Genomic DNA, 15,588 nt, shown 5'->3' with positions numbered 1-15,588 from the left:
TGACTTCCCCCACCGCGCCCCTCAATCTTGAAACCTGGGCACATTCGCAGGAACTAGCATCCTTCCTGCACGCATCGCTGTGCAGACTCTCTCCTGAGTCACTACACCCTTTCTCAGCTCTCGTTAGTCTGTCAGCAATTTTCCTGTTACAGATGGGGGTGTGGAAGCTCTGAAAAGCCGCCTTGCTTCCCAAGATCATCTCCATCATGTCACCCCCTCTGGTGTCCCCCCTCTGTCCTCTCAGCACAGTCCAATCCGCTGGCCTTGCAGATGAGCCCGGCCAGGGAAGCAAGGTCCGACGAGGCCCTGAACAGTCCTCCCCACTGTTCCCGACCCAGTCCCCTCTTGGCTGCCTCATGCTGCAGGTTCAGGTAGGCCCACTGGTACCTACTAAGGACCTCCAAATTCCCAGGGCAGACCCTCCTTCAACACAGGTGCCTTGCAGAGATCCTAACCTGGGAAATCCTTGTTCGTAGATGGTGTGCAAGGGCCCTGGCAGGGCAGAGTCAGGGCTGGGAGAGCTGGGGGGCCTCATGCCTTGAGCTACTCCAGGCCCCTCAGGCTCTGCCCTTATTGCACCTCACGATGCCCAGAGAGTTCTGCCCAGAGGAGGAAGGTCTTTGCTCAGTCTCCAGGGGTGGATAACTTCCATTTCTGCCTCAGACAGACAGCAAAGTTTGTGGTCCTTCCCTAGAGCCTAGTGGGAGAAACTGGGAAGTGTCGATTCTTCCCCAGGCTCCGCCCCAACTTCCCCAGCACCCCCAGGGGCATCAACATTCATCACTCCCCCGCCCTTGAGAAAGTCTTTGCATCCATCCCCCTGACTCTCAGAGCTTTCCTTGTGATCTCAGCCCAAGTTCTTTTGTGATCAAGGCTTTCTCTTGATTTTCACTCAGCTTCCTAATTTTGGCTCATCTAGCTGTCACAAACACCTGCAAAGACTAAGGCAGGCCTGGCCTGGCACAAGGGGTGGGTACTGAGTCACCCATCCAGCAACCTTCATCTCTGGAGGACACCTGAGCCTCTCCCGCACACACTCACCCCTAGTTGAAAAGCAGTAGATACATTCGCAGACCTGTCAGAGGCAGCAGCAAGCTTGACCAGAGATTAAAAGGCAAACCTAAGAGGAAACATGGAAGAGCAAAGATGGACAAGACAGATGTCACGTGGGACCCCTGGGCCCCTTGGCCAGCCAAGCAGAGCAGCTGGGGAGTGAGGGGTAAAGGTGACTTGGTTTCAAGCTCAGGTTCCTGGAGAAATGTGATGGTGGAAGGATAAGAAGTCCACTCCTGGACGAGTGGAGTGGGATGTGCCCATGTGGAAGGGGTCCAGCAGGTCCAGCAGGGCTTGTGGAAGTGGCTGAGGGGACAATCAGAGCTCCAGCTGAGTCTTTTCCACTGAGGTGGCAGACAAAGCTCTGGGTGAGATGAGAGGGCTCAGAGACAGGATGCAGAGAGAAGCTGGAAGGAAATGGGCTGTGCACACCCCAGGGGAGCTGCTAGTGTATGTCTGTGGCAGGGTGCTGAGGGGTTCAGGGCTGGGGAGCAGCTGTGAGTCATCCAAGGGGCAGTGGGGACTCAGCGACAAGAAGGGGGGTTAATGCTGAACCAGGAAGGAAAGGATGGCGGCTGTCGTGCACAGGAGGCTTTGAAGAGCTTGGTGTGGAAGAGAAACAGAAGATGGGCTGTTAGCTGCAGCAGAGGGGGGTCAAAAAGAGGTTGGTTTAAGCAGCTGATCTGAGCATGCTCCTCACAACCTGAGAGAAGGTAGCAGTGGCAGGGAAGAGGAACTGAGAACAGACCCCACCAGTCAAGGTCCTCAGTGGCTAATGACAGCCAGCTGGGCACAGAGTTCTGGATGCTAAAAGACCTGGAGTAGGAGCTGTCCACCTTCTCCAAGCCCCTCACAGCAGTCGGCCCCACGTGTGTGCCACAGTTAAAGAATCAGCCTTCTCTTGGCACCTGCAACTCCTCACCTGGCGGCCCCACCCCTGACCTCAGCCTAAGGGCACCAGCCATGGATTTCTGGGCTTCTCTGGCCCTGACTGCAGCCAAAGAGGGGCTTCTGGGTGATTCACCTGCCACCCCACTGCCTGGAGGACTTGGATCAGCTCCACCACATCACGGAGTTGTTACAGCTCAGGCCTCTGGCACAGCCTAGCTCATCCTTGTCTGTCCATTCACCCCTCCTCCCCAGACCCTCACACACCACCCCCAAGAGTGCAAGGGCAGAAGGGAAATCGAGGCAGGGAAAACTGTGACTTCCTAATGCTTCCTTTACTCCTTCCAGCCCATGAAGCAGTGCTCTTGCCCCTCAAGGAAAAGAAATATGCCCCCTAACTTTTGTATGTCCTGAGGGGGAGAGGAGGCCATGGGTGGGGAGCAGAAACAGAGTTGCCAGATTAAATGCAGGTCACCCAGTTAAGTTTTATTGGGATATAATTTATATATCATAAAGTTCACTTATATATTATTATTATTTTTTTAATATATCTTTATTGATTTCAGAGAGAGGAAAGGAGAGGGAGAGAGAGAGAGATAGAAACATCAATGATGAGAGAGTCATTGATCAACTGCAGCCCACAACCCGGGCATGTGCCCAGACCGGGAATCAAACCCTGATCACCTGGATCCTAGGTCGACGCTTAACCGCTGAGCCACACCCGGCCGGGCAAGTTCACCCATTTAAAGTGTACAATTTAATCATTTTCAGTATACTTACAGAATTGCGCAACTATCTCCCCAATTTAATTTTAGAACATTTCCATCACCCCCCCAAAACCTCGAACCTGTTACCAGTCATTTCCAACCCTACCCATCCCCTCAGACCTGGGAACCACTGATCGCCTTCCAGTCTCTATGGATTTGCCTGTTCTGGGCGTTTCATATAAATGGAGCTGTGTGACCCGTGGGCCTTTGTGACTGGCTTCTTTCACTTAGCATAACATTTTCAGAGTGCATCTAAGTCATACCTCCTTATGACTGGGTGATATTCCATTGTGGGACAGACCAAGTTTTGTTTATCCATCTTTAGTCGATGGCCATGGGGTTGAGACCACTTTTCTAGATAATGCTGCACTGAAGTGTGTGTGTGAACTCGTACCTGGCTCTCAAATTTATCTCAAGCATCGTCACGCTACCTGGTTGGAAAGCTGTTATGATCCCTTATCAGAGTAAAAGACCCCAGCTCAGAGGGAACCCAGGAACCACCAAATGCTAGAATGAAACATGAGCTCAGGCCTCCAACTCCCAGCCCAGGGTTCTCTCCAACATGTCCTAGGAGCCCCTCTCAGGGAGCCTGCGTCTTCCCCAGGGAATAAGACAGATGGGATTGGAAAGCAACATAGCTGTTAATTAGGAGCTTTCTGGACTGAGTCCTGGGGTGAGGGCTGAGACTGAAGCCAGTGGCTCCTTGGAAGGAGCGAGGTAGGAAGCTAAAGTGCAGCGGTCTCCTCCCCCAGGGCCCTAGAGCCTGTCACGAGCCCACTACACAGGTGCTCAGTGAGTCCCACGGAAGCCAGGAGTCACCGTCACATGGAGGAATCTGAACTGGTGGCATTCCTGGGAAACGAACAGATAGGAGACCTTTGAAAAATGCAGGCTTGGCCCCAGATTTGCCTTCCGCCCATTCTTTTTGCTCTCCTCTCGTCCTGGCCCTGACCTCCTGACCTGTAGCACAGCTGAGTGCTGGTCTGGAGGTGCTCTGTCCTCATCAGCCCTGACATTCCACCTCTCCCCCAAGGCCCTGTCGCCAGGGCTTCCTAGAGCTCAAGACACACTTGTCGAGTGTCTGCAATGACCTTCTGCAGGACAATCACGAACAAAGTCTCTCAAACTGACTTCTTGGTGGAGGAACAGGATGGCGGCGCAGGTAACCGCAGTCCACGTCGCCTCCGCAACCACATCAAAATTACAACGAAAATATAGAACCACCGTCACTCAGAACCTCCTGAAATATGGCTGCACAGAAGCCCTACAACCAGGGAACTGAAAAAGCATCGAGATAGTAGGAGGGGCAGAGACGCGGGTGGATCGAGGCTGAATCGCAGAGACGCAGCCGCGGGCCCACACCCGGTGCCGGGGTTTAAACCCTGAATGGACATCTCGGCAGCGGGAGTTTCCCGGAGGAGTGAGGGGTCGCAGCCTCACAGCAGGCCCCCAGCCCAGGGCTCCAGAGCTGGGAAGAGAAGGCCCCACAGCTTCGGGCTGTGAAACCAGGGGGACTGTCACTGAGGGTCGCGGACACTGGTGGAGTCCCAGGCTTTCCTCTCAAAGGGCCCGCACGGACTCACTCCGACGCGCTCCCTCTGAGCCCAGCGCCGGACAGCAGCCTGAAAGGACCCGGGACACTCGGGGAGGAACTAACCTGCCTGAGATCCAGGCGAGAGGCGGAGGGCGGCTTCCTCCCGGGCAGAAGGGCTGGCGGAGGCCATGGCTCCTTTGGCGAGTCCTCCCCGCACACAGCCGGCAGTCAGGCGCCATGTTTGAATCGCCAGCACCTGACTCACGCCTTTGGCCCCGCCCCGTGATTCCCGGAGGCCCCGCCCCTCCCCACCTGCAGCTCATCCAGGCCATTTCCAGGGGCTTTTCTGTGCAAGTGGCCTCTCGAGCCTCATGCTTAGGACTTTCCTAGAATCTCTCAAATAAGCAGCAGCTGGCCTCATGCCCCATGGGGCTTGATAAGTGGCCCCAGGCCTGGCACTAGTGGCAGCCGCATTGGTTCGTAACTTGGCCTCTCCTGGGCACCTCCAAGCCCAGCACATGTAGCAGCCAACTACGGTTTGCTGTGTAGCTCATGCTGGGTGGTCCTGGGCAAGGCACTGGCACAGGCTGACTCTGCACCTCCCCGGAGGCCCCACAGACAGCGCACCTGGTGGTCAGACCCGACCACGCTGGATTACAACCCTACCACATCCATGAGTGACACTCAAGGGGTGCACTTGGTGAACACCAAAGCTCCACTGAAGTAAATCCTGCTCCATAGGGGTGTCTCCAGCACAGCAGCTCTCCGGCTGTAGCTGCAGCTGGTCCTCACAGCTGATTGGCCTGGGGGTGAGTTCCTCCCAGTGACGCCAACAGAAACCAAGGCTCAACTACAACAGGACAGTGCGCACGGCCCACACAGGGGAGCACCTAGAAGTCCCAGCTCAGGTGACTGGGGAGGCTTAGCCACTGGACCCTACAGGACACCTATTACACAGCCACTATACCAATTCCAGGAGACATAGCAGCTCTACCTAATACATAGAAACAAACACCTGGAAGCAGCCAAAATACGGAGGCAAAGAAACATGTCACAAAGGAAAGAACAGAAGAAATCTCTAGAAGAGGAACTAAATGAAATAGAGACGAGCAAGCTGACAGATACAGAGTTCAGAATAATGGTTATAAGGATGCTCAAGGATCTTAGTGAGACTATTAAGGAAACAAGTGAGACCATCGATGACTTAATAAAGAACCAGACAGAAACGAAGGCTGCACGAACTGAAAGGCAGAATAGTTTATGGGGAATCAACAGTAGAGTAAAGGACACTGGGAATCAAATCAGCAGTTTGGAGCACGGACACAGACAATGACGGGGTGAAGGCCTGGGGAGGGGGTGGGAGCGAGGGGGAGGGGGTCAGTTGGGGGGGGAAATGGGACACCTGTAATACCCTCAACAATAAAGATAAAGGAAAAAAAAGAACAACAACAAAAAGAACAAAGCCTCTCAACACTCTGTTGTTTAGACCCTTGAACATCACAGTATGGCTGCTAAGCTGTGGGCTGGATCCAGAGCCAGGAGCAGCCGTCCCATCAGGGCCTGTGCCTGGGGCTCGGGGTCCCCCTGCTGGCCAGATGGAAGCCCAGGACATGGGGTGAGGTGGCACGCCTGGTGCTCCCTGCCCACTGGGTGCTGGTTCCTGAGCTGGTAGGAGGAACCAAGTCTTTGTCAGGCTTCAGGGAGACTCTCCACTGTACCCCACCTCTCAAAGGTTTGTGAGCTCACCTGGAGAGCTGAAGACCACCTAAGACTGCCCAGCAAACCTCCCCGTCAAAGAATAGAGAGACTGTGTGCTGGCCCCCAATCCAAGGTGCTTTGTTCCCTTTTCTAGGCCAAGTCTCCTAAACCAGCCCCAAAGGGATGAGATCACTCCTGTTCAGAGAAATCTCCAGAGAAAAGCATTTTCAGCTTTCACGGGACCTGGCTGCCCTTTGTTCTGACCGTAAGAAAGTCGGACCTAGACCCACAGCCTCCAGTTTCTCCTGGAGCATTTCATTAGTTAAATCCTTCTCAGAGGTCATGAATTTTGTCTCTAGTGTCAAAGAAATTTGGCGTCAAATCTCATTTCTCTCCCTTCTCGAGTGTCTGATCAAGAAGCCTTAGTTTTCTCACCTGTGAAATGGATGTTATACTTTTACAAGGGGCTGTTGGGAGGACTCCGTGATGTGCTATAAAATCAGTAGCACCGTGTTTAGTAGACGTTACCTTTCCTCCTCTATCACTTACCTTAGAGAAGAGAGGGGTGGTGGCTACAGGGTACGTATGAGTTCTGGACAGAAAAGTGTGGCCTGGCCTGTCGTCCTGCTCACCTCCTTGTGTTCCTACCCCTGTCTGCAAAGGGTGGCAGCTGCTTTTGTCCCCTGCCTGGGCTCTGACCCAACCAGAAGCCTGGCACAGCTGTTGGAATGGCCCAAATGCCTTGGGTTTAGGGTTAGGCCCAGGACAGCCGGGCTGGGGAGGAGGGGAAGGGGCCCATAAGGAGCATCTCCTTTCTCACTGTGCCCGCTCACCCCGCAGCTTCCGGAGCCTTTCAGGTTGGCCTGCCCCAGCAAGGGATGGGAGGGGCCAGGAAGCAGTCCCCCTTTCCCTCCCTGGTCTTCTGCCCTCTGATGCCTTCTCCCATGGCTGAACCCACCCCACCCCCACCCACTTGCTGCCAGCTGTCCCTGACCTGAGCTGGGCACCCTGCCTGCTGCACACGCGTGAATCGCCAGCATTCACACTCTGACCCCAGAGCCTCCACCTGTTCCCCTCGGTCTAAGCAGCAGGGCTGTGTGGCCCCATCTGTTGTCCTCCATCCAGCCCTCAGTGCAAGAGACTAAACTTCAAAACCCCCACCTTCCACCTGCCAGGACAGGGTGGGGGACGGGCTGAGGGGCAGGGTCTGAGTCGGAGGCCTTGTCCTTCCGGCCCCAGGCCCACCAGCACTGTCTGGAACAACCTTCCGATTGCAAAAGGCAAAAAGCCCACCCTCCCCAAAAGGACATTTGCATATTTAATAACATCCCCTTCCTGCATCTCATTTCTTCATGGCCAGCATCTGAATGAAGAGCCAATCAGTGTGCTATGTCAACAGAAAGACAACGGCAGCAACGTTGTTTAAACTAATTTTTGTTATGCGAGCAACATGTGAATAGGTAGAGGAAGCCCTGTTGAAATGTTCTTCCTGAAAAGGAGTGCCTGGGACATTATTTGCTGTGTATAGGCCGGCTTGGACAGCCGTGATAAAACACCACAGACTAGGGGCTTAAACAACAGAAATTTGTTTTCTCGCCGTTCTGGAAGCTGTGAGTCTGAGGTCAGGGCCCATCATGGTCAGGTTCTGGTGAGGACCCTCCCCTTGGTTTGCAGATGGCCACCTTCATGCTCAGCTCACTGGCCCTTCCTTGGTGCAAGCAGGTGAAGAGAGTAACCTACCTTCGTGATCTCAGCTCACCCTCATTACCTCCCAAAAGCTCCTTCTCCAAATGCCGTCACATTGGCAGTTAGGGCTTCAACATATGAATTTGGGGGGACACATATTCAGACCACAGCAGACAGCCACCAGATTAGCTAACTACCTTCTTGCAGGTTGGGAGGTGCTGAGTCACACAGGATTTATGAAGAATGTGTGTTTTGGGGGGGGGGGCTGAGAATGAGAATGCAGACAGGTCCCAAGGAGTCTCACCTAATCCCCCCAACAAGGCTGTGCGCTTGCTTAGCTCTGGGTACTCAGAAAACCATGACTTCCAAACCCCTTTGCTGTGGCGCCTGCCCCTGTCCCTCAGGTTCTCCATGCATGCCCCACCCACCTTTTAGCTGCTGGCCCTGCCCAGCCAGGCCTTGAGGAGGGAGCACTACCTCTGTGTACTTTCTCTAAGTGGGCACTTCCTTCCAAGAGAACTGTCCCCAGAGGTTTCCTCGACATCCACAGTGATGGAGAGCTGGGGGAGGAGGCATGAAAGGGAAGAGCTTTAAGTTCTAAAGGAGAGAAAATAAAATTCTGCTGGAGCAGAGGGAGATGGGGAGAGATGGAGAAGGGATCTAGGAAGCTCTGCTTTGGTATCAGCATTGGGGTTTCATAGGACAGATGGAGGTGTTATTTATAACTCAAAACAGTCAGAGCTGAGATCCCACAAGTGCCAGGGGCTTTGCTGACAATGGATGGGGCAGGGTAGAGACTGAGGCCTCCTCAAGGACTCCTGGATGCTGGTTTGGGTGGGGGGGTCACCGTTGAAAGGTTGTGGAACCCATCCTCCAGGCTGGGTGGGAAGCCCTCCGGAGAATCACTGCTCTCAGGCAATAATGGCTCCTCTAGTCATAACAGCTGACTGGGTGCCAGGCACTAAGCTAAGTATAGTATTTTCCTATTTGCAGAATGAGAAATTGAGGCCTGGAGGGTAAGTAACCAACCTCAAGTCTCACAGCTATAAGTGGCTGCTCTGCCCTGGAGGTTGGTACCCAAGGGCAGAGCAGCCTCTGCCTGTCCCCTGGCTTGTGTGGGAGGGAGGGGAGGCCTGGGGCCTAGACATCCCCACTTTCACATCAGCCCTGAGCCACAGAAGCCTGGACAGTGAGCTTTGATGGGGGTGGGGAAGGGGCAGGGAGCTCGCCAGCCTGGGAGAGGTGCCAGGGAGGCTCCAGAAAATGTGCACACACATGTGTGTGACTGTGTGTGCGTGTGTGTGTGCATGTGAATGTGCACATACACACAAGTGATCCTCCAGGTGAAGGCAGTGTGATGATACGTAGAGGGGCTTAAATACTTTGGAAATGAATGTTTCCTGGCTCTGAGGATAGGCAGGTGGCTGGAGTCCAGGACGGCTCATTGACTCTGCCATCTGCCCCCGCAGGTAAGTGGCCCCCTGCTCTCCCGTTCTTGGTCTCTGCCCTTGGTCTGAGGTTCTCCCAGCTCTGCTCATTGTGCATCTATGATTTCACGGCAGCCCGCAGTATCAGGAGGGGGGCTTGGAGTGTCTGAGGTCAGAAGTCAAGCTCTTGGCTACCAACCTCCAGGGCAGAGCAGCCAGTGAGAGCAGAGCACAAGGAAGACATCAGGGGAACTGTCTACTTGTGTGGCAGGGATGAGGTGCCATGAGCACTGCAGATCATGCCAACACCTACTCTCAGGCTCCAGGCAATGCTCCAGGCTCTCCCGCCCGCGGGTAGATGGAATATTCCTAAATCCACCACTCCAGGAGGGAGGCTGCCCATCTCAAAATAAACAGAGCCCCCAGTGGCCCGATGCGGCTCACCCAGTCCCCTGGAGGGCCACGTGTCCCGCCTCCCATCTCTATTTTACAACTCCATGCTCCTTGGGACTACATCCCTCGCCTTTGCCCAGTGGGTAACACCAACGTTGGCAGAACCAGGAATTCACTGCAAGTCACAGAGTACGTGAGCTGTGATGTTCAGGTCACCCAAGAAGGAGAGATGGTCCTGCACCCTCACTCTGCAGAGCAGGGACTGGCTTTGATGAGCTGCTCTGTCTTTCAGTTCAGCTGATCAGTGAGTATCCAGTGAGCATACCATGTGCACTTGCTGAGTGCCTGCTGCATACACGCTAGAGAGGAGCTGGTCCCCGCTGCTGCCCAAGGCCTGATTTCAGTAGTAATCTCAGTGGACAAGACTGTTCCCTGGTGCTAATCCACCTCCTGTTAGTACGTGAGCAAATTTCTCAGCCGTGACTCCCAGTCTAAAAACTGAGGAACAATACCCCCCCCACCCCCCGAGTCACTGAACAGTTCACGTGTGTGGAGCGCTTATCATAGTGCCTGGTAAACAGGAAGCTCCTAAATGGCGACGTCACCTTGGATGATGACCTGGTCACATTGCCCCCTAGTCGATCTTGCCCTGGGCCCAGGGGGCATCCTCAGGCCTTCCAGCCCCACCGGAGACGCTGCAGGCAGAATCCAGCCGGCTCTGGGTTCGGGAATCTGAGAAGACACTGCTCCTTGCCTGGACCAGGAAGTAGGGGAGCCTCACTAGCCAGCAAAGGAAACAGTCACTTTCAGAAACGAGGTCAGAGCCAAGAAAGATGAGGCACAGGCAGGTGCCTGGAGACGTGGGAAGCCAGACACTGGGCTGTGGAAGCAGCTCTAAGGAAAGACTCGGTGGGGAGGACTGGTGAGCGAGGCAGGGGCCTGAGCCTCAGCCGGTCCAGTTCCCTGACCCTCCTCCCGAAGCCTCGACTTCCCCAACTGCAGGGGCAGAAAGGTTGAGGGGAGGTAGGGCTGTGTCTCCACCGTTGTGGGGGGCACAATGAGGGTGAGCCTGGGAGCTGGTAAGCGCTGGGGCTGTGCGGGTCTGAGGAATGTCGGGAACAGAAATGGCTGGTGGAGAAAAGTTCCTGGGGCTGGGCAGCCTGTCCCAAACCCCACCCCTGCCACCAGGAGGCCATCTGCTGGCCCAAGCCCCTGAGAAGAAGGGATTGGGGCAACACAGCTCAGGGAGAACACCCCGGGCACCAGGGCCCTGAGGGCGGAATGCGGCATCCCCACCGCCCGCTATGCGGGGAACGCAGCAGATGGACTTGCTCTGACTCCCAGGAACATTTGTTTCCGTGTCTCACACCCACTCAGTAGAGAGGATCTGAGGGGCCCGGGGACAGACAAACAACAGAAAAGCCTGGGAAGGGCAGGGAAGCCAGGCCAGGCGTGACAGAGTGGGTGATGGCTGCAGTCATCAACAGACATACTCGATTCCAGAGCCTGCAGGACATGGAAGCGAGCCGTCCACCATAACCTTGGGCCTGTGACCTGCAGTTCAGGGCGAGAGTACAGGCGTGGGAGCCATCCGCACACCACAGCACAAGCAGCTAACCTCTACCAGCATCGCACACAGAGGAGGGAGCCCTAGGTCAGAGAATGGTTACCCGGGGGGCTGCAGAGGAGACGTCTAAGAAGAGAGGTCCCTCTTAAAGGGCAGGCGGAGAAGCTCGTGAGGAGGAAGAGGGGGGAGGGAGGCACGAGAGAAGAAAACCCAAGGAGGAGCCAGGAGATTGGGGGTCGTGGGAGCTGGGAGAGCAGAGCTTCAGGGGACTGTGGCCAACAGCGATGAGCAGTACAGAGCAATCGAGTGAGATGGAAACTGTCGCCTGGAGCTGGCACCTGCTGAGGTGTCCGGTGTCTCAGGGAAGGTGGAAGGCACTGAGTAGACAGTGAGTGTAAAGTCCCATCCCAGAAACTTGGTGACGAAGGAGAGGCTGTGACAGAGCCTTAGCTGAGGGCAGTGTGGAAGAGGGGGGTTTTGATGAGAGTGACTTCAGCATGTTTCTGCTCAGGGGAAAGGCCAGCAGAGACAGAGAAGTAGAGATATTTGGGGAAAAGAGAGACGTGGGATAAAGTCCTTCAAGAAGACAAGAGGAGCTCCAAGTCCCTACAGTTAACAGGCAACAGAACTAGTGGCTGACAGGGAAACACTGTTTATCATCCCATTTTAAAGACAGAAAAGTAGAACCCAGAGGGGAAGAGACTTGTCTCAAGCCACACAGCCTGTGACGTGGCAGAGCTGGTCCTGTGCTTCACAGGCAGCCCCTGCCTTTCCATCCCAGGAAGGTCCCCTGTGCCAGTCTAGAGCACAGGCCAGCCCTGAGGAGCCCAGGAGAAGCTGGACATCCAAGTTCCCAAGAGGGGAATGCAGGGAGGGTCCCACAGCACATTCTGGGAAGGGGTGGCTATGGGAGAGGCATTGGGGAGGAGAAGACAGAGCCAGGAGAAAAGCAAAGGCATCTCCACCCAGGCGGCAGCTGCTCCCAAATATGTCACAACTTGTCAAAGAGGCAGAAATAGAAGCTGTCCAGGGGGTGGAAGGGGGCGGTGTGGCCTCTCAGGCTTCTGGACCCATGAGGAGGGCAGAATGGGGCGGCTGGAAGGGAGGGCAGGAGGGGGAGGAGTCCAGACGTAAGCAGGACAGATAGATGCCAGGTCTAGGTGGGTTGGAATGGGTCCAGAGAGCCATCGGTGGCATTTTAGAGAGACTGGGTGTGGGAGCAGATGTGGCAACGGGAAAGGAAGAGACACCCACGGACATGGTCCATTCCTCGGGCAAGGCCTGGCTCAAAGGGCTCTCAGAACAGTTCTCCTACCCGACCCCATGAGCACCTGCAGGCCCACGTGCTGAGGTGGAACAAGAATGCCATCTTTCAAGGGGCCATTTGGGTCACTCAGTCCAGCACCCTGATATACACACGGGGAGACCGTAAACCAGAGAGGAGAAAGGGCAGCAACGCGCCTGGCTCCTGACCCAGGGTTCTTTCCTCCACTGGCCTTAACTTCCCCCTCTTGGGCGCTGAAGGCCCGGCTCAGGAACTACTCATAAGAAGTCCTCACCCACACTTCCAAAGGCCAGGTTCTCACTGCCACGCACACTGCTGAGCCCCATCGGGTTATTTTTAAACCCAGCTCTGTGCTTTGTGACCACCAGTCACCTCCCCAGACCCCCCACTCCGCAAGGACCTTCCTCTCTGGCTCCGGCTCCAGGCCTCACCTTCGCCCAGGCAGAGGCCAGAGATTCCTGGTGAGTGAGCCTGGCTCTGGGCTGCAGATTCCAGGCAGGGAGGGATTTCCCAGTGGCTATCTGATGCTTGTCCTCAGTGGAGACAATGTGGGACCTCCAGGCCCCTGCCCTCACTGCTCCTCACCCCCCCACCCCCCCACCCCCCACCCCCGTGCCAGTTCCCATTTGCCTCCAAACTCTCCTATCTCAAGCCCTCAGGCTCCCGTCTCCCCAGCCCATGCCCCTTAGCCCTCGTGTATCTTCTTTCCATGTCTCCATCACTACTTCTCTGATGTCTCCCTGAACTCTCCATTCGAAGCCTAGAGCACCTCCAAATCCCTAGGGCCTCCCACCTGTGCCCGAGCCCACTGGGAAGCATGTACTCACTGTGAGAGCCCGGCCTTCTCCACCTGTAAGCCTCGGGGAGGAGAGGAGGTACCTGACGCAGCCCCAAGGCCTGAGCTCAGGCACCAAGAGCCAGCACCCCTCATCTTTCTGACACTAGTACTCTGTGTACCCTTGGGCGAGTCAATTTCCTTCTCTGGGCCTGTTTCCAGTGTGTAGGAGGAAGGAGGTGGACTGCTGACCTTCAAGGTGCCTCCCAGCTCAGGCTTTCTGATTCTGTGATCTGTTCTCACTGCAAAGCTACTGCTCCACAGAGAGTTGATGCTGGTTTGCATCCATTGTCCTGGCTTCTGGGGTCTGTGGGAGCATTTTCCTGCCACCCCAGCCATGGACTCAGCCCAGAGAACGGAGCTCAGGCATGTTTGCAGAAGCCAGAGGCTCTCACCCTTCCAGACCCTCCCCCTGATTCCCAGCACGTGAGACTCTGGACTGGAAACCTGCCTGGACGTTAGCCAAGCAACCTGGCAACCCAAGTCCGCCCACCTGAGAGGTGGCTGGGACTGGAGGTGCTGGGAGTCAGAGAGCCGGGTATGGGTGAGCAGTAGACAGGGAGGAAGGAGTGGGGAGCAGATGAAGAAGATTCCTGAGACCATGCAAACACGGTCAGCCCAGCATGCAAATAGCCAAGCTGGGATAGTGGGGCGGGGGCTAAGGGCTTCCTCTGGAGGGGCCAGGACTGCTGGGGCAGGAGGCTCCTTGGGGCAGGGGCCTGTGGGCCCAGGCCAGTAGGGTGGGGATTAGGGCCTGACGCCCTGCTGTCAGGTCGCAGCTGATGGATCTTCGCTGCTGGGAGCACAAAGACTGCTCTGTGGTGGCCCCAATGTGTTCCTGTCCATCAGAGGGCAGCTTTCAGGGCGGGGTGGGGGGACAGACCAGGGTGCACAGGGGAGGAAGGCCAGGCCTCCAGGTGCCGCTTCTCCACAGCTCGGCTCTGAGACGAGTAAGGTGGGTAAAGGGACAGTCCTCCATCAGGGTGCTGAGGTCAGAGACACTGCGCTGCCCTGTCTTCTGAGTCCTGGGAGGGCCTGTGCCCGGAGCAGGGTCGTGACAAGGTCCCCAGGCCACTTACTCAGACACGCATACTCACCTACAGATGGAGTCTCCGAAATGCAGACGCACAAGGTCACCCTGACCCCAGGAAATTGAGTCTGCAGGTCAGGAGGGAAGGACAGACCCTTCCCTTTTCTGGGTCACATCACACTTCTGTGTTATCACCGAACACTTTCTACCTTGGTGAGAAAGCTGCTCAGCTTCCTTACCCAACTGTGTGTTGCAGGCATATTTATGTCTTGCTCACACCACTGACCCTGGCATCCAACACCCGGTGGGCAAGACTTGTTTCTTGACTGAAAGTGTTGAATAAAATATACATCACACGCAGGTGGGGCCAGGTTTTCCCTCCCCCATCTCCGCTGTTCTGGTTCCCTGGAGACCATGAGGACAGCCAGGGAAACAGACTCAGGGAGAGGCCAGGTGTGGAGGAGAGGTGCCTCCACCGGCCAGGTGCCCTTTCAGTACAACAACCACTCACCTGCCTCACACACGCGCATACACACACCATCCTTTTGCCAGCTGATACACCTGTCCTCACCCGGTCGACACGTCCTCCCGCCTCTGAGTGGGCTGTTCTGCATGCAGGATCTCGGCACCTTGCTCCTGAAGGACTGTCGGGTCTTACGCGTGGTGACCCCTCCATGCCCAGCTGGGCACCCCCCGACCTCTGCAAGCCTATGTGGAACCCTGAACTCCACCCAAACCCATCCACCCTTCCCCATCCCTCCTCCTCTCTTCCGGACCCTGTGTGACCTCCCGACCCAGCGGTGCTCTGCCCCTCACGCAGATCCTACGAACTCCTGACACGCCTCTTTGATGAACCCACTCATTTGCCAGGGATGGCAGCCCCCACAGAACTAAAATAACTTTCTCGCATTTTAACTTAACATTCACACTTGTGTCCAGGTTCACCAACTAGACAGTGAGATCCTGGAAATCCTCACAAAACAAGCCCAGTTCTCCTGCTCCCATTTTTAGAGGATGTGGACACGCTGTTTGGGGGCAGATTGGATCCCAAAAGGACAAAATGATGCAATTTCTAGGTTTCCATAGTAACTGCAGCATCACTCCTATGCTCAGGGCTCATAAGACTAAAGTATAAACTGAGGCAAAGTTTTCTTTTTTTCCTTTTTGGGGTGTGTGCATGTTAGAAACATTCTTCCTCTGTCCAGCTGGTTGGGCAGAGCAGGGCTTCGAGCCCCCAGCCCCCACCAGTCGTTTTCTCTCTCACTTACTAGATAGGTCAGGAGCCTGTGCTGACCTCTCTGCTCCCCCTCAGCATGCTGGGGTCTTACTGGGGTCTCATCTCTGTTCCCTACCCCAAGGGACACCAGCATTTTCCTGGCTCCTCCCCACAGACGAGGAGAGGAAGGGAAGCAGGGTCCTTCAAGC

The sequence above is a fragment of the Miniopterus natalensis genome, chromosome 21 (assembly GCF_054644295.1).
Source record: "Miniopterus natalensis isolate mMinNat1 chromosome 21, mMinNat1.hap1, whole genome shotgun sequence".
Classification (NCBI taxonomy): domain Eukaryota; kingdom Metazoa; phylum Chordata; class Mammalia; order Chiroptera; family Miniopteridae; genus Miniopterus; species Miniopterus natalensis.
Note: the sequence above shows the minus strand (reverse complement) of the source record.